This window comes from Miniopterus schreibersii (genome assembly GCF_964146895.1).
Source record: "Miniopterus schreibersii genome assembly, chromosome: 11".
NCBI lineage: Eukaryota > Metazoa > Chordata > Mammalia > Chiroptera > Miniopteridae > Miniopterus > Miniopterus schreibersii.
Window position 1 is genome coordinate 49,942,546 of NC_138111.1, and position 20,477 is coordinate 49,963,022.

General features: G+C 36.8%; 1 long non-coding RNA gene across 3 annotated transcripts in view; it reads right to left on the reverse strand.

Moving 5' to 3' along the window:
- The window catches only part of LOC308563933, a 334,396-nt gene that overhangs the window by 286,911 nt on the left and 27,008 nt on the right, over positions 1–20,477 (reverse strand). Inside the window, exons 2-3 of one of the 3 annotated variants that reach the window (XR_013999873.1) lie at positions 5,087–5,188; positions 682–731 (exon numbers count right to left, since the gene is read on the reverse strand). This is a non-coding gene — a long non-coding RNA (uncharacterized lncRNA). The remainder of the gene's footprint in view (positions 1–681; positions 732–5,086; positions 5,189–20,477) is intronic. The other 2 variants (XR_013999871.1, XR_013999872.1) reach the window with 2 other exon arrangements.

Consider the following 20,477-nt stretch of genomic DNA (forward strand, 5'->3'; position numbering starts at 1 on the left):
TTAGGTACTTCTGGAAATTACTTACCTATTTATATTTTAATAGGTCACTATGCATATGATTAATTTTATCTTGAACTTTTTTTCATTTTGGAGAATATCTATTAATATATCAAGGGATATTAATATTCTGTGGAATGCATTTTGTAATCCTTTCCTCATGTCTGAATTTTTCTGAGATATGTGGGATAAGAAGTGAGATAAGTTGGACAAGCATGGGGCAAATGGTAGGTCCAACAGCAAGAAACTTAGGTCAAGTATGAGACAGGGAAGCATTGAGACAAGCAAATTATTGGGAATATCTTGAAGGGAACTATAAGTAACTGAGCATAACAAAGAATTGGGATCTTTAATGGATGTATATAATAGTGGAGCAGAAGGGAACTAAAAAGATGTAAATTGTTATGTTTGATTCATTTAAAATTTTGTTTAGCAGTATTCCTGAGTGGTGACAAACCCTAGTTTAGCCTTGGAAAAAAATCACCTGCTTATTTTGGCTCGCTTGCTCTGACTGTCATTGGGTAACACCAGTTATGCTTTGGGGATGTATAGGTGAAGCACTGTTTATTCTCTGTAAAACTTTTACACATGAGGTGGTACCTGCAAACCATGAATAATTATAGCTCTAAATTATACAAATCAGGATCTTCCACATTGGAAATCAATTAAGTTTTAGCCACTCACAGGTTTTACTAGCATCAAGATTGCCAGTCTTTCCTTTTCCAGTGGGTTTCCTATAAATAAAAATGATATATAACCTAATTATATATATGTGTTTATGTGCATGCATGTTAGACGCAGGCAATAGTTGAATGAAGCACAGCCACTAGAATATCAATACTGTACTTCTAAATGTAAGCTGGCAGATTGAGTCTCAGGTCACAAGGCCAAAATGTGAGGATAAACTGATTTTAGAAAGAACCTCTCTCTCTCTGTGTCACTATTATTCCTCAGTACATTCTAATTATCTGTAAAATTCTAAATCTAACCACTGCTTCAAAGGTTCAAGTCTTATCTAGCCAGCTTCTCAGTAAGCAACTAAATCAATGGATTTACATAAGTCCACCCATTATATGTTGTACACCATAAACTTCTACAATATCATATGTTAATTATATCCCAATAAAACTGGAAAAAACAAACTCAAAAAAAAATTTTTTAAATTAGTTAATGGTTTCAAATAGACACTTGAAACATAGGAGTCATGCACCCTTAAGCATCTAGCTGAGTATATTCCCTCTTCTAGCCCCCAAACCCTATAGCTCTGTATAAGTGAAGCCATAGCAGTGCCTCTATATAGCTAGTTATTATCTAAGTTAAATGGGCTTCATTTACTGATTTTTAATTTTAAAATTGAATTTTTAAAATCATTAGTTTAAGTGACAATTCTAAATTGATATGATTACTAAATTTCCTAATATAAAGTCACAAACAAAGAAAAATGCATAAAGCATAAGTGTATATTTTAATTAGTTATTAAGTAACAAATGTCCATGTAACCAACATGCAGGTCAATAAATCAAAGACTGACAGCATCCTTGGAGCCCTTTCTGATCCAGTCCCTCCCTCCCAACTCTAGGTAACAATGTCTTTAGTAACAGCTTTCCTTGTAGTTTTACAACTTAGGTATCCATTGCTAAGTATTAAATTTAGTTTTTTAACTATTCGAACTTAAAAAATATCCATTTAATCTCATTGTGATTTTTTTATCTTGTTTTTCCCCACCACATGATGTTTTTGTGATTCACCCATCTTGTTACATGCATAAAAATTAGGAAGACTAATTAGTTAATACATGTTATTTCTTCAAAGAATAACTCCGTAAATTAAAGCTCAGTATGGAAAAATGACTGTGGTTGCCCTTAGCAACTAGATGAGAAAATGATGCTCTTTTTTTCATTCTACATTAATCTCCCAATCAGAGTGTAGTTTACGTCTACATACGAGCTGCCTTGCACAACCCAACACCCCTCTCCCCTTTCTGTTTTCCTCTGAGGATAAGGGCCATATTCTAGGGCTCGTTCTGCCAGCTGGCTTTCGGTACAGCTCACTGGCAAGAATGAACACCATGAAACATAAGCCTAGAAACAGGCTTTGAAGTAGGTCTCCTTGCTCTGGAGGGCAAATATCAAAGCTGGTTTGGTTGGCAAGCCAAATATATAAGATTTCACTAAGTTTCCCATACAAGGGTGAGTCTCTATTCTATTTGATGTTTAAATATCTCCTGGTTTGGTCTGAAGAAAAAGGAGAAATATTGCAATAAATGTTATCAGTATAAAAATATTTTAATATCTTTGAAAACTGAGATAAAAAGAAAAAATAGATTTCAAAATGTCCATCTCATAATATGTCCCCAGGTCTTTTGATTACAGTTTTGATAAAATAAGCAAACAGCCCATGATATTCGGCCAAATAAAAAGGGTTTCACCATGAAAAAACCTATACTGTTAATACTTTTGGACCAATGTAGACATAAGATATGTTGTGAGACAATCAGCTTGTTTCACTTCTCTGATGAGTACACACATTAGGTATGTGTATTTAGGCATCTGAATCAGAGAGATAAGCCAATTCTAAATTTGCCCTAAATTGTATCTTTCTTGATTTTGCTTTGTGTTTCTATATTTCCCATTTCAAAAGGAGCCATCCATTAAAAGTAATCCTGGTCTCACCAGGTATGCAGTAAGAGGTGTTTTTTTTGTTCACTTTAGCTAAGTGTGTCATGACTAAGTAAAAAAGAAAAAAAAAGCAGCCCAATAAAATATATCAAGGGATGAGGGAAAAACATGCGGATAATTTAAATAACATCACTTAGCAATATGCGTTTTGAACTTGTTCTCTTAAAGAGAAAAGCGCTGTTAAACTTGAAATCATAATATACTTCTAAATCTTGAAATATATATTTGCTTAAACTAGGGTTTTTCATATATTTTTCATAACATTTTCTTAAAGCATTAGCATTAGTTCAATTTCTTCTTTTGTCCCCATTCATATATATATATATACAATGCAAATAAAATTTTCAAATTATATTCATTTATTGTTTACAAAGGACTTTCCTATACATATCTCTTTTATCTCCCAAGTAACTCAATCAGTCAGACAGAGGTTTAGTCAGCAGATATTTACTGGATATCCTCCAGCTGCACAGGGATGGGATGCTGTGTAAGCAAATACAGTTCATGTTCTCATGAAGTCTGACCTTTGGTGGGGAAGCCAAAGGACAAACTGCTTCAAATAATTATAAGTGACTGGATAATTCTAAGTGTCAAATGTGAAGTAGAAGTACTATGGTGAAGAAACTGAGAAGGACTTTTACCAGGTTTTGGAAGTAACATGTCTATCTGTTTTCTCAGGTGTGTCTTTCAATGACTACATGACAATGCCACCTTGTGGGGTTTTGTCACTGATGTCATCATTGTTATTCCTGTTGTTGTCTTATTTCCCCTCTGCCAGTAGGGGCAGGAATATTAGATTCATAATGATTCTAATCTTTTGAGCCTTCAGGGAATTTGTTTTATCTCTATTTATTCTTTTCTTATCTACCATGGCATTTATCCCCAGGTTTAGTTATCATTAAAAACAAAAAACTGGGAGGAGCACATAAGACACCCCCTCGCACACACAGGGTCAGTCCGGCTCCCATGAACTCATAACAGTTCTCCACAGAGGCGGGTGCTGGGAATGACGGAGCACCAAGGAGCAGGAATGAACTCCATGTGCAGGCGTCAGGGCAAGCTTCCCGGAGCAGAATAAAATACCACAATGGCCCGCTGTGATCAGAAACTGAAGCCTTGAAAAGCAGGGGAAGACTTCCAGCAAATGCAAAGGCTGGGAACAGCCCTGTGTCCTTCAGTAAATGAATGGCTACCTAGACTGTGGCACATCCATGCCATGGAATGCTGCTAATCGGCAACAAAAAGGAATAAACCACTGAAACATGCAACAACTTGGGTAAGTCCCTAGGAAGTTACACTAGTGGAAAAAGCCAGTCAGTCCCAAAAAGGCTGGGGGGCGGGGCAGTGGTGGTGAAAAGAGGACTCTGCCCTGGGCCAAAGTGAGGGGAGCTCGTGGGCCCACTGCTGCCCTAACGACACTCCCAAGTGCGCCCGTCGGTGAGGACTTCCACGTCCTGGGCGAACCTTGTAAAGAAAGCTGAGATCGACGAGTGGAAAGGTGACCAAACCAAAGGAGGAGAGAGATGCTTCTTAGGATCCAGGGAGTCTGTATCATCAACAGAAAACCCACAGAAACAATGCACGCCGGGAACCGGTCCTCCCTATCAGAGCTGATCACGATGGATCAGTGAATTCTGCACCTCACACGTGTCCTAAACAACAAATTAGCTCTGCTTGACTTCAGCTACCATATTTTGCCTGCTGTGAGCTTGCTCTAGCCTTCTATGCAATGTATTTTGTAACAGTGTGGAAGAAACACCCAAGATTGATTAGGGTTGGCATAATTCATGCATGCTTCTGCAGTTATTATTGTAGTAGCTGCTTTTGAAAGCTTCATTAGAATTTTAGTGGATATATTTATGTGTAAATCGGATCAACTTTAAAAAAGTGGAATAAAGCTGTAAATAGAGGCTTCTCCAATTTTTGAAGAAAAAGAGAACAAATTTCAGCCTAAAAACCAGATATTGCTAATCAAATTTAATTGAGCTCTATCTAGAAGAACTACCCTCAACAGAGAAAATTGAAAGTTTGAGCATATCTGATAAGGTTAATAAAATGTTGCATTAAGTGTTATAGCTCATCATAACTTTCACATAAAGTATCATCATCTGGTCATCATCTTGTTTTCATATGAAACAAACACTATTATCACCCTGTACTGAATGAATATCTGAAGCTTTCTGTTTCTGTGGCTTAGGAAATGGTGAAAATGATATTCCAAAGAGCCATGTAAGCAAAGCAAAAGACACTAAGAGTGAGTATTCTAGATTCAAAGTTGTCTTCCTATCAGCAGAATCACATATTAAGAGAGCAAGAAATCTCATACTGGAATACACAGAAAGCACAGGTGTTTTAACTCAGTCAAGAAAATTTCCTTTATGTATCTGGCAATGAAATATAAGGAAATTTACCTTTATATGCACAACTTACTTCCTTGAGGTAGCGATGCTTATTGGTTGAAGCAGGCGATGGGAAAGCTTGCCAGATTTTTCAGGAGTCTTCAAAGCTGCACTCTAAAAAGAAAAATGCACAAAAGTGTACAGAGAAGATAGTGGCCTGGTGGCATCAAGTCACAGTAACACTGTCATCCATCCCATAGTTACTAATCCCAGGAAAGGGAGGTCTTCTTAGGACTAAATCTATGGCGGTGGCTTCGAACAATAAATGAAAGATCTGAGAGGTCAGAGTCACAAGAGCAAATATCTCTATATTATAGGAGTAAAGAATTCCATTTTTATCCACAACAGCTAATGCTGTCTAGAAACCTTTCAGGTGAGCAAAAAGGAAAAAAAAAAAATCAAGCTGGCCACAGATGTCCAGAATATGCGCCTTCATTTATTGTGCAGTCACAGAGAGAAATGACCTCTCCGAAGGGTGCAACATGAATGATTACAGTTCCCTTTAATGCTACGAACTACTTCAAAAGCTCAGTGGGAACTCTATGTTGTATTTCTGAAAAAAAGAAGAAAAAAAAGTAAATATAAACACACCACTTTCCTTCTCGGGTCTTATCCTTGACTTTCCCCTATATATTTTCTCCAGTATAGGAACTGTTATTTCCTTTCTGTCCCAGGTTTTATAGATGTTATAGAAATATAATTTAAAACAATGAGTGCTGTTTTTTTTTTCCTTTTTATTGAATTTATTGGGGTGATGGTGGTTAACAAAACTATACAGGTTTCAGGTGCACAATTCCACAACACACCATGTGTACACTGTATAGTGTGCTCACCACCCCAAGTCAGGTCTCCTTCCATCACCGTTTATTCCCCCATACGCTCCTGCAGCACCCCTCCCCCAGTCACTACACTGTTATCTGTGTCCATGAGTTTTCTGGGGTTTTTGGCTCAATCCCTCTACCACCGCCACCCCCAGCCAAACCCCACCCCAGCATGACAGCTGTCAGCCTGTTATGTATGAGTCTCTCTGTTTTGCTTGTTAGTTCATTAATTCCACATGTAAGTGAGATCATATGGTACTTGTCTTTCTCTGCCTGGCTTATCTCACTTAGCATAATACTCTCCAGCTCCATCCATGTTGTCGCAAAGGGTAAGATTTCCTTCTTTTTTTACGCTCAAGTAGTATTCCAAGGTGTAAAGGTACCACAGATTTTTTATCCACTTATCCACTGATGGACACCTGGCCTGCTTCAAAATTGTGGCTATTGTAAATAATGCTGCAATGAACATAGGGGTGCACATATTCTTTCAAATTAGTGTTTCGGGTTTCTTTGGATAAATTCCGACAAGGCCAGAGTAATCAAAACAGCATAAGTGTCTTAATCACAAGAACAATTCACTTATTCTAAATATATGATGTGTTGGTTTTCTCCTTTTTAGTGGAAGATAAAAGTGTATTTGTTAAAAGAAATATATCTTTGGCTACATAAATTCTACTTTTTTTTCAGTATTGGCATCAATAATAAGTATAGGAACTGCTCAGGATGGATGGATTTTAAAGAACATCTTTGAGAGCTGAGGGAGTTAGTCTCTTTTTTTAGGAGATTAATATCAGAAAATATTTGGGATTACAGACATCATGAAATAAAATAATGATATCTGGGTATAAAGAAAAGGAATGAAAAAAATTGAGCAGCTATGAATACAATGATATACTATCTCAAACATGGAGTCTTCTCCATTAAAGCAAGTTATTTTATTTGCCTAGCCATCCCCTAACTCAAAGTAGACACTCAATGAATAATGGTGGAAAGAAAGGAAGAGAGTGGAGGAGACAGAAATGAAATAAAACAAAAGCCACTGATGAGCAGCCTGGAATCATCCCTAACACTTTTCTATCATTTCCCCCACTCTGTCCTGCCTTAGGTAATATAAAAACATTTTCATTCTATCCCCAGATTCTTCTACTTATATCTTTCTGTCTTACTGTGAAGCACTCCAGGTTGGAAAAGTCAGTAAAAAAAATAAATTATTGCCCTGGCCAGGTGGCTCAATTGGTTGTAGAGTCATCCCATACACAAAAAAGTTGCAGGTTCGATACCTGGTAAGATCACATACCTAGGTTGTGCTTCAATCCCCAGTCATTATTGTACCTGAGGCAGCTGATAGATGATTCTCTCTCACATCAATCTTTCTTTCTCTTTCTCCCTTTCTCTTTCTTTCTCTCTCTCTCTCTTTCTCTCTCATCTCTCCTTTCATCTCTCTAAAACATATCCTAGAGGATTAAAAATACATACATACATACATACATACATACATATATAGACGTAAATAAGTTGCCTGCCTCTGACCAGGTCCAGACTTAAGGCAGAAGGCACTGATAGACTTCACAACCCTCCCACTCTGCAGTTGGAAATGTAAGAGCTGTAATACTACTATTACCAGATCACACAGTGGGTGGAGGAAGTGTCCTTTTTGAATGGAAGCACTGAACTAAGGCCACAAAAACTGATTCATATAGAGATCTTTTCTGAGTCATCAAATTATAATGACTAATCAACAGAGAGCCAAACTGTTTTACATGAATAAAATTCCAAAAACAAATCTAAGGACAAATATGACATGTTGTTTTTTTTTCTCCTTTTAATTTCACTAATAAAACTCCAATGGAATGGTAGGCTGTTAGCAATCAAGATTTTAGGAGGTTTTTCCTTTGGATCCTATATCATTTTATTGCTTTTTCAATAAAAGAGGAAAAATTATGTTTTAACATTTTTTACTCTAAGTTATAAATAATTTTCAAGATAAATTGATCAAAATTTCAATCAACTTACCTTGAAAGTGAATAAGTATTACAGAAAATAAAATGCCTTATTTTCATATATATTCACACACCCAAATGAAATGGATACTAATGAATGAAATACAATAGGCCATATTACTGTCTATAGCTTTGGGGAGTGACGTATTTTCTTCTTCAACCTTTGCCATTACTGTTCGTTGCCGAAAGGACATAGGTTTATCCATAATGTATCATTGGAAGAGATGTGAAATAAAAAAGATTATACAACAGGAAAGAAAACTAAAGTCTATGCTATTTGAAGGGTTACTGCACATGAAACACCTTTAGGGGCTCTTTTATCAGCTCTGCAATACTGTAATATTCTTCCAAGTTGTTAGTCTGTGGATGGGTATCTGGCTGACAGAGGAGGTTTTCAAATGGGGCTCTCTCAGAGGAGCTTGTTAAGAAAAAATATCCCATGAGCATTCCTTCACATCTCGCACTACCACACTGCTCATGCTCACTCTAGGACTAAAAACATGTCTCAAAATCCACTATAGAAAAGAAGGACCAGGTCACTTTCAAATTGCAGTATCTTCCTATAAATACATGGGTCATATACCTTATAAAGGGAAATAGCTCCAAATTTGATATCACTTCTTAATTTTTCTTACTAATTTTTGGTGTACCAATTATAAGAATATGAATAATGTCTTTTACTCTTGAAGATGTAGGAAAAGTAAAGATGAACATTTTTGTTGTAAATATTAAGTACCTTACATAAAAAATTGTCCAATATAGTACTAAATATATAAATTACTAATAAATGTTAGTTTAATTTTTGGTTTAATTAAATCAAAAGTGTATTTGTATTCAAATTTTAAAAACAGAGCATCTTGTTTACCATTTTGCCAACATGACTTATTTTTTTAAAACATTTTATTTGATAAACATATGACTTTTCTTCTCAGATATATTAATATGATAAACTATGTCAAGACATTTCCTAATTTTGTTTTATCCTTGCAGTTTTGAAATAATACCCATTTGTTTAAAACTATATTACTCTTAATCTGCTTTGGGAGACTAATATTTTTTTATTTAATATTTTTGTTTTAATATTTATAAGTAAACTGTAATTTTAACTTTTGTACAAATGTGGTTTGTATTGATTTTATACCCATGTAAGGAAGATAATTAGAAATTTTCCTTTGTTTCTGATACTCTGGGAAAGCTTTAAAATCATTAGAATTATCTGTTCCTTAAATGTTGGTAAAATTTCCCTATAACATTCTTCACATATTCTGCTTTGGTTGAAGTAAAGGAATTCTCCTGAAACCTTTCTTTGAAGTTATTCAGCTTGGGTGTTCTATTTTATCTAGTCAGGTTTTTTTAAAACTATATGTTCCTACTAAACTTTTAATAAAATTTTCAAATTTATTTACATAGAGGTAATTAAGAAAGGTAATTAAAAAATTAAAGATAATTTAAGAATTTATTAGCCTCTGTCATAGTTTTTAATATTCTGGGTCACCGTTCCTATTTTTTGCCCTTTAAAAATGTAGCTTCAAGTCTTCCAGCTCAGAAAAGTTGCACTGAATCATATTAATTTTTGCTTTATGTGACTATTATGGTATCCGTCTTTGAGGAGATATTGTGCCTGTGTTAAATGTTGCATTCACTGCACATGCTGTCTCTCAGGAAGTTTGGTGGTTGATAGCTTTCAGCAGTTAGCCTCTGGTATTCTGCTGAGCGGAAGACCTCTTTTAGCCAAGATTCACACGCCCTTCCCAATGCAGCCTACCGCCTGAATGCAGGTGCACAAAGGCCTGACCCCTGCTCAAACTGCTGATAGCTCCAGTTTCAGAGTGCCCTACTGATTCATCTCATGCTTCCCTATGATTGCACCACAGGACACATTTTTCCTTTGTTCAACTCTGTTTCTTTGTTTTTCTCTCCACAAGTAGACATCCTGGTAGCATTATCCAATAAAGTTCCTGCATTCTAATTTTCATGAAAAGGTCAGTTTAGGAGTGGCCCAAACAAGCAGACATTAAAATTGTATTATGGTAATGGATCACTCTATTAGTTATCAATTGCTGCATGACAAATTACTCCAAAACTTGGCAGCCTGTAACAACGAACATTCAGTATCTCACACAAATTCTGAGCATTAGGAATCCAGAAGCATCTCAGCTATGCGGCAATGGATTAGGGTCTCTTGTGAGGTTACAGTCAAGCTGTATTGAACCTAATCTCAGAAGTGACACACTCAAAATTTCTGCCACATACAGTGGTTCTCAGAAAGCAATCCTGGTGCCCGGCCAGGAGTGCCTCAGCGGTTGAGCTTCTACCTAGGATCCAGGCGATTAGGGTTCAATTCCTGGTCAGGGCACATGCCTGGTTGCCGGCTTGATCAATGACTCTCTCATCATTGATGTTTCTCTCTCTCTCTTCCCCTCTCCTTTCCTCTCTCTGAAATCAATAAAGATATATGAAAGAAAGAAAGAAAGAAAGAAAGAAAGAAAGAAGGAAGGAAGGAAGGAAGGAAGGAAGGAAGGAAGGAAGGAAGGAAGGAAGGAAGGAAGGAAGGAAGGAAGGAAGGAAGGAAGGAAGAAAGCGGTCCTGGCACAATAGAAGACTACAGCCCAGCCGGTGTGGCTCAGTGGCTTAGCATCGATCCATGAACCAAGAGGTCACTGGTTCAATTCCTGGTCAGGGCACGTGCCTGGGTTTCAGTTTCGATCCCCAGTAGGGGACATGCAGGAGGCAGCCAACCGGTGTTAATTCTCTCCCATCAATGTTTCTCTCTCTCTTTCTCTCCCTCTCTTTCCTTTCTCTCTAAAGTCAACACACACACACACACACACACACATATATATGTATATATATTATGTTATGATTATTTTAAAGACTACACAAGGGTGTAAATGATAGGAGTCAGGGATCGTTTGGGGCCATGCATGTTGGAGGCTAGCTACAACAATCACTCATCACAGGGCTGATATATTAGCTATATGTTGCTGTGCAACAAATTACCCCGAAATTTAGTGACATTTATTATCTCACTGTTTGTGTGAGTCAAGAATTTGAGCATGGCTTAGGTGGGTCCTCAGCCTCTGAGTCTTTTACAAGCCTGCAATCACCAAAAGGCTCGACTGGAAAGGATTTGGTCTAGCTCACTCCTGTTGGTCACTGGCAGGGTTTAGTTCCTTGTGGCCTGCTGGACTAAGGCCTCAGTTCCTCATAAATTGTTGGCTGAAATTGTTCCTCATTTGTCTGCCCTGGCAATCCCTTCGTAGAATACCTAACAAATGCAGCTGGCATCAGAGCAAGCAAGCAAGAAGTCAGGAGAGCATGCCAGCAAGTCAAAAGTCAGTCTTCTGTAACTCAATTGTGGAAGTAGCAACCCATTATCTTGCCATAAGCTGTTTGTTAGAAGCAATCAGTAAGATTATTCCAACTCAAGGGGAGGGAATGATACATGTGTGAACTCTGAAGATGGGGATCTTTGGGAGCCACAGTACAGCTGGCAAGGTGTACTCTATCGGGGCTTGTACGTAAAGTTAGCTGCAGGCACAAGAAGGCTAAAAACTTGCTGCTGGTGAACTAGGAGGTGTACTTGTAGAAGGAAATACACTAGACATCGATAAATCAGTCATTTGAAAAAATAAAGATAATGGAAATGAGTAATTGTTGCAGGAGATAACTAATGCTTTGGAAAGAGAGAATATAAAGTTGAAAATGATTAACTATCAATTAAAGGCTAAATATGTGCCTTCTTGGCAGCATATAAATCATATCTCTTGCAGCTAGAGGGCAAAGAAAACTGAGGATTAAGCCCACAACTTAATCATAGCAATAACAAAGCTCAAAGGATAGTCGGATTCCCAATCTAGACAGGTTTATCAAGCTAAGTTCAGGACCCTGGTGGGAAATAAATGAACTCTTAAACATGGGCTGGGCATCTGGGGTGATTAATATTTGAAGATGACTTTTTAAGCAAGTAATGTTGAAAGTCTGTTGGAGGGACTTTTGAGTTGTGTGTCCTACAGAGTAGCAGTCCCATTGCCTGCCATTCCAATAGTAGGTCTTTAATACCATCAGTATCAAGCTGTCTTTTCCAATGCAATGTCTCTGGGTGGTGTGCCATCTTCAGTAAGTTCTAGTCAGCAAGCACCAAATGTAATAGCAAAACCCTAGGACTGATTGGCACATCACCAACCGAGAACAAGATAATACTCTCAAGAAGGAAAATGGAGCAGAAATTCAAGGAGGAAAATGGTGTTTTTTAAAGACAAACTACGTCAATCTTTTTCCCAATTTTGCCAGCCATTACTGACAATTCAGGGCTGAGCAGTGTCTAACAGTAAGTTCAGAAATGGGTCCAAATGTCACCACTGCCAAATAACTCTATTTTTCTGGGTTTCAGTGACCTTGTCTGTAAATCAAGATAATATTATTTTTCACCATGAACATTCTACAGGGGTTGAGAAAACCGTGTTTAGTATAAAAGTTATAGTCTCAGTACAAGAACAAAGAAAACTATTGCTCAAATGTTCACTCACAGAAAATGGGGGCATGTGTCAGAGAAAAAGCTCAGTATTTGAGGCAAGTTTTAGAAACTGTAAAAACAAAAGTGAGCAAAGGTTACTGAAAACTCAAAACAGGAATACTCTGAAGACCACCAGTTTTAACCTTTGCCACCTGCCCACTTGGAGGATACATTCTACATTTTAGAAACTTATTTGCACTGCCTTCATATTTCACTATAATAGAAAAAAATAACCACAATGTGTAGAAATGTAAGGTCCAAATAATCACTAGCTGACAACCCCTAGAAGCAGGCCCTGAAGCAAATCTCCAGCTCTATTCGTTGAACAGGGCAATGAGTCCCCTTGACACTCATCTATTTGCTCTTACCAGGTCAGAAAGTCTCAACCTCACCAGAGAGCCTTGCCCCCAGGCCTCTCCTCAAGTTTTCTGGCCCAGGCATCCACAAAGTTACACCTCACATCGCCCTGCTCCTGCTCTTCCCATCGCACAGTTATTCTCTCACTTTGCTTTCCACTCTCGGCTATATGTTGCTAATTGTTTCCTTTACAGTAAATCTAGTTGTAAAAAGGCATTTCAACTTTCTTGTACAGTGGTATTTTTTTAAAAAAAGAAAAACTTGGAGCCGGGGGAATGACACTTAATTCCTGTAGTAGAGCAATCTGAATCACCCAGAACGGTATCAACTATTCCAACCAAAATCATTAACTGTGATAGGCTGTAATTGTATTCATCTGGCCTTGCTCCTCTAAGGAGCTCAAAGCATTTTACAAGTATTCACTCATTATCTGTATATTGAAAAAGAACCCTGTGCCACTGGGGACTGAAGAAACAAATGTTTCTGAAATAAACATCATTTGCATCATTTCCCTTGGATTCCATCTGGGCAGTACATGATGCAAACCAGCGTCCTAATGTCAGCGTTCTTCCAGGGTGAGGGGACAATTCCTGCTTGGCTCCTTCCTTGAAGGCTTCCCTTTTGGTGGCTGTATTAGTTTGCCAACGTTGCCATAACAAAGTACCCCATATTGGGCATCTTCAACAACAGAACTTCACTGTCTCACAGTTCTGGAGGGTAGAAGCTCAAAAATCAAGGTGTGAGCAGAGCTGATATCTTCTGAGTTCTGTGAGGGATTCTCCTTGGCTTACAGATGGTTGTCTTCTTCCTGTACATGTAGTTCAACATCTCTCCACATGTGTCTGTCTCTGTTCAAGTTTCCTCATGTTACGAGGATACCAGTCATATTGGATTGGGAGCCCAACCTACTCCTATCTCTACAAATTACATTTGCAATGATCCCGTTTTCAAGTAAGGTCACATTCTGAGGTATTAGTGGTTAGCATTTCAACATAAAGATTTTAGAGAGACAACTGAGCTACGAACAGTTATGCTAAAGCTTAATACAGCTTTTTAAATACTCTTTAATGGAAAGGAAAAATGGCAGTAAATTAAAACATGAGATCTAGAAGAATAAAGTTCTAACTATACTATTTTTAGTGTCTAGCTTTACAATCATAGAGAATTCCTAAAAGCTTGAATAGTTTTATACATACAATTGTAGGTTCCTTTACGGGAACTCTGTGTTCTAAATCAGATCAATCACAGGGCAGTTCAACAACTTACAGGACTTACTAAGCATTCCTGAACTTCTCTTTAATCCTAGTGCTTGTATCAGGTGATTTCATTTTTGAAAACTATTTTTCTACACAATAGGCAAAATAATATTCATTTACTGTGGTGAGATGGGCCTATAATTTTGGTATAAAGACATTCAATAGGGCAAATGGAACTTCTGACTCTAATAGCTAAAAACCTAATGAAAACTCACAGATCCTTTCTATACAAAACATGAAAAATTATAATTTTTTTCCATCAGTTATTTTTTACTTTCATCAACCACTTGTTTGGACCAACTAATGAAGAGCCAATAGTTCATCCATCCTTTCTCACTGACTTAAAGAAACTAATTGCTTGAGTATCATGAAATCATGCAAACCTAATGCTTAGAAATTTTTAAATGTAAAGCCTACTTAGAAATTCGGTTTAATAAAGAAGCCATCACTTTACATTTACACCTGCTTCATAGAAATTATATAAATAATAGAGTAAGAGATTGACTGATAGACACCTGAGTGATGGGTATGTAACACATGAGGTAAGTTTTTGATTTTCAATTTAGGTGATAACCTGAGAATGCTGATTACACGTTTTTTGTGTTTAAAGTACAAGTAAACTGAGCATTATTTTGATAGGAAAGTGTTAAGGAATTCAATGCTGGCTCCTGTCAATTCTAATTAATAACAGGGCCATTTTCCCCTGTCCATTCTATTTGTTAAAATTTATCCTGATATTTAAATGTATAAAGCAAAAACACTTACTGTCCTCATTTCACAGTTACACAAGCTTGTTTTTTTTAAAATATTTCATTCAATGTATTTTTTTTTAATATATCTTCATTGATTTCAGAGAGAGGAAAGGAGAGGGAGAGAGAGACAAACATCAATGAGAGAGTCATTGATCGGCTGCCTCCTGCATGCCCCCAACTGGGGATGGAGCCCGCAACCGAGGCATGTGCCCTGACCAGGAATCGAACCCCGATCGCCTGGATCCTAGATCGACACTCAGCCACTGAGCCACACCCAGCCGGGCATCATTCAATGTATTTTCTAGACTCTTAACTTAATGGCAACATGAGGTGAAACCTCCCAGCTCATTTTATGTATGTTCAAATAAACTGCTGTTTAAAGTATGTGCTCCTTGCCCTGGCTGGTGTGGCTCAGCTGGCTGAGCACAGTACCATGCACCAAGAGGTCGCTGGTTCGATTCCCGGTTGGGGTTGCCTGGGTTGCGGGCTCGATCCCCATTACAGGGTGCGCAGGAGGCAGCCAATCGATGATTCTCTCTCATCAGTGTTTCTGTCTCGAAAGAAATATGACAGCATCAGAATGGGTAAAAGGCTACTGCGAATGCAAACAATGAACAGCTACTCACAGGAGGTATTACTATCTCCATTTAATAAATGAAGAAACTAAGATGCGGACAGATCAAGCTATGCTTGTATTAAGATACTATAACTTGTAAGTGACATTATACTAGAAAAACAGTTGTCAGTACCGGAGGAGATCTTCAGCTACAAAACCATATTCTTACAGAGATGTTTAGAAAGACCAAAGCTTACTTTGTCAGCTGGTAAAAATCTTCGTTTAACCTCAACACATCTAATTTCTATTTAAAAAGTCACTTATAAGACAACATATTTTCTTACATATATTTACAGCTACTGCAAAATTATTAACTATTATAGAATAGTAATAGTTGCCAAAATGAAGTACTTAGTCCCAGACTATACAAAACCACTGCAATAGTCACCCTCAGATACCATAAATCAGATGCCAATTTCTGACTGGATTCAATGTGCACAGAATGTGCCATTTGTTTTCAAGAACTTACATTTGATAATAGTACAGTAATGGAGTTTTACATAGCACCTGGCCTCTCTTGAATGCTGGTTCTGCTATAAACTTAGAAAAAGTCCTTTATCCAGACATGACTGCAGTTTCTTTATTGGTAAAGGTTGAGCTGGGTAATCTTGTATGACCCTTTATCACTGAAAAATCCTCTGTGGAAAACAGTATGGAAGGTCCTCAAAAAATTAAAAATGGAACTGCCTTTATGACCCAGTGATTCCACTTCTGGGTATATATCTGAAGAAACTCAAAACACTAAATGGAAAGAATATATGCACCCCTATGTTCATTGCAGCATTATTTAAAACAGCTAAGATATGGAAGAAACCCAAGTGCTCGGCAACAGACAAGTAGATAAAAAAGCAAATGGTACCTTATACAATGGAATATTACTTGGCCCTAAAAAATGAAATCTTACCATTTGCAACAGCATGGATGGACCTAGAGGGTATCATGCTAAGTGAAATAAGTCAGAGAAAGACAAACACCATATTATTTTACTTATATGTGGAACCTAAAGAACAAAATAAATGAATAAACAAAACAGAAATAGACTCATAGATACAGAGAACAGACATGGTTGCCAGTGGGGGGTGAGGGGGTATTGGAGAACTGGGTCAAGAGGTTGAGAAGTACAGTTTGGGAGTTACAAACTAGTCATGTGTATGTAAAGTACAGCATAAGAAACATAGTCAATAATATTGTAATAACTATGTATGGGGCCAGGTGGGTAAATGGAAAGATTGACCACTGTGCTATACACCTCAAACTAATACAAAATAATGTTGAATATAAACTGCAATAGAAAATTTTAAAATAATGAAAAAACGAAACAAGCCAAACAAAAAAAATACTCTGCTATCTGGAAAATTTATGTTGAGTTGGAGGAGAACCAATTCTTCAAATAAGTGGCAGATTGACTAATGTGAAGGCCTAATGTTATGACAGTTGAAAAAAAATGGTTCAATGCCTTCTCTGATATGTTTCCCTAATCCTGCTAAATTTCCAACAAGCTTTTAAATGTTTTTTTTTTTAAAGCTTGATTCTGATGAAAGTTTCTATGCATCAGGAAAGAGCTGCCAAGAGAGAAACTGTCTGTTCCAAAACGCTTTTTGGTGGCTTATGTGGGAATATTACCAAAAGGTAATACATACCCTCCTGGAAAAGACGGGATCAAAATTCTCCAGGAGCATAGGGCGCTAAGCCCATTATCTCATTCTATGTGTTACTATTAGCATAACAAACTCAATCAATGCATTTTGGTCAATAACTCTCTCAACTATTAACAGGGAAAAAAATGAGAGCTTCTAAATGAAATATCTTGAGCTAGATAAGATGCTCAATATAATGAGAGGAGCAATTTGCATTTTAACAAGGGAAATGCAGTAGGGTTTTTAAAATCGCAGCTATCTCTTCACTCTCACGTTCAACCTAATTGTAAAGGATGTGATTATTGCCTCTTTTCTGTAAATTTATTTAATAATTTTTGCATTTCCCCCACCACGTTCCACTAAAAGGCAGAGATAAAAAATCAAAACTGCGAAAAAGGAAGCAAAAGTTTTCTTCAGAATTAAGTGCTGTCAGTTTTCTACAATACACAGTGCAGGCGCAGGGGGTTTTCTCTTATTACGGGTGTTCAGGACCCCTGTTTAAACCCGGTGAAGTCTCAGAGGTGGCTGATAAACTAATTCTCAGCAAAGGGAAAAGACCATGATAAGGGCTTAAGACCCACAAGCAAAGGTAATATTAAAATAAAGCTACAGTATATAAAACAGATTCTTTATAACAGACCACCTGTCTCCCAAATAAGAGAGAAATTCTCATCAATTTTAAGATGGAGGGAGAAAAAGAAAAGCAGCAACGGCTGCTGCTCCTATAATAAGGAGCCTAATTTTATGCTATTATCTGTTTGATGATTTAAGCAGAATAAAGTGACACTGATCTGAAAATGTGAGAATGAGGCAGAACAAGAAGAGTATTTGTAAGAGGAATCATTTCAGGCACCCACGGGGCTTCACATAGAACTCATTTGCACAAAGACAGGGCTCTCTTATGAATGATGGATACATGTAATTCCTAGCTGCCAGTGTATTTCTTTTTATACTAACAAGACAGAGAATGAAATCCAGGCTAAAATTGCTTTTAAAATTAGAGCAGTTCCTAAATGAATTGCAGTTCTAAATGATTAGACAGTGTCTGTATGGACAGTTCATTCAGGTCACTGAAGCAGACACTCATCTGTCATTCCTGCTGATATTCAATGTTATTAAACAATAGTGCCCCGTGAAACCACGAAAAAAATGGGCTGCGAGTTTTAATCAATATATGAAAGCCTTCAATTAAATTTTACATGAGAGAAAACATACATGGACTTTAATCTTTTCAGCAAAATCTCCCTGGAAAGGAGAGACAAGGGAAACATTTAAACCAAGAAAGATCAAAGCTGATTAAAAATATACGAGCGCCATCTGGTGTCAGAAATAAAAATAATTGCAGGCTAGCAGTCAAATGAATGCCCCCATTGTGGAATCATCCCTGTGCAATGAGGTTATGGTCTACTCAAACAGTCATTCTTGAAATGGAATTCACTTTATGTGTAATACCCAGATGTGATTATTTACCATTTGGTTTAGAACTCAATAAACCTAGGGAAGTAAGGTTGGCTGAAGCGGTAACTTTGCCATTACTCATACATTCAAATATTTCAGGCAAAATTCGTTTTAACTCAAGAATGCATAGAATTGCTACAGTTTTCTACTCTAATGTACTTAAGTAAACCTTCCCTGAGATAGAAAAATTATATCTATACTTTCAGAAGCAATTCCTCTTTAGAAGCACAGAAGCAGATGGGGAGCATATTTTTAAGGAAGAAACTTTGAGGCTTAGGATGATAATGTGCTAAAATAAATTTAGCAATATATTTTTTTAAAAAGAAAATCTACGTAGTGGTATTTGACTGTCTTGGAAATGTATGCACATATCTCTATTAATAGAACTTGAAAAATACACCACACTCCATCTCATTCTGTAACTAATTTTTACTACATCTATATATTAAATGTAATAACACACCTTGTTCCCTTATTTTCTGGTATGCTCTTTAGCTAGAGGTTTTTGACAGTTTCAAACACCAACAAAATATTTCACAAATGAGAATACTTGCTACTCAAAAATTGTCAGCCCTCTGACATCAAGCAATTTTGGGGCATGCTCCCAGTGGTTTAGTTGTATTACTGAATCCTAAATAATGAGTTTCTTTCGTTGAATAATGCATTCTGCAAGATTTTAGCTGTGCTCTTTTCATACAGATCACTAAGTAACATGCAGTGCAGATCACAGCCATACAAAACATGGATGTATAAATTATATATCTCATCATATAGAATAAGAGATTTGAATAGGATAATATGCCTCTTTAGTTATTCAAAAACTGTAACTTTATTAAAAGACAAAACTATTTAAGTAATTAAAAATAGGGTCATTAAAATAGCATATCTTTTAATAGCTGATAGCACATAACTGAGATTATTGCTTCAAAACTATTTGACAAGATTATAACTACATGTTGGCACCTAATTTTCAAGCAACGGTGAGAAGTTTTATGTGCCTTCCACCTGCAGCCCCAAGCAATTATCCCTTCCAGAAAAGAACCAGCCAAGAGACCCTAGGGGAGCTGACCACACATGTCTTCCTTATGCCCCACCAGAGAACTGATAGATGTGGCAAAGGAAGGAACTGACTGTTGGGACTGGGATGTTTTAGCACCAGGCAACAGGGCTCTGGCTGGCTTGGAGCAGTAAGGAGCAGGAGGGGGCTTAAAAATGATACAAGCTTCCAAAACGTTTCCAGAGAAATGGCACTATTCATACCAACTTATGAAGTTCACAAGTTTCTCAGAGGGAACTTAAGATTTGGCTTAAAGCAAGATCAGTAATTCAGTACCATATTTTTCCCTGGAATCTAAGAATAATTATATTAGAAGAATTTCACTAAATGTCTACTGCATTGTAGGAACTGCTCAGGAATGAAAGAGTTATGTTGCTTGCATAAAATTAAAATTCACTTCATTCAACACTAATTCCCTCATAGTAATAAATATAAAAGAAGGGAAAATAACTTCTTGGAGCATATAACTTTTCAAAAAGTGAGGTATATTTTTTGTTTTTAAATATATATTTACTACTTAATAAGAATCTGTTGTGCAAATGTTTTCTTTTCATTTTTTTCAAACATCAAGAACTACTTGCGACCTAAAAGGCAAAAAATAAGATGGCTTAGAGGCACATTAGGGCAGCATCAATTTAGCAGATTTTTTTCCCCAAATTTCTCCATAATTTTCTCTTGATATAGGCTGATTTTTGCAAATTTAAAGGTACATATCTTAAGTATTTTCTAAAAAGAAATTTTGTAGCATTACCTCTAACATTTAGGAGTACTATCCCCTAAATTAACATTTTGACTTTGTGGCAGCCTGGCATGTTCTTCCTGTTTTTTTTCCTTTAATTTCTGATTAAATTTATATTAATTCCAAAGTTACTGATTTTAGATACTTTTGTCAGCCTTAATATATCATTAATTATGAACATCTAGGTGAAATTA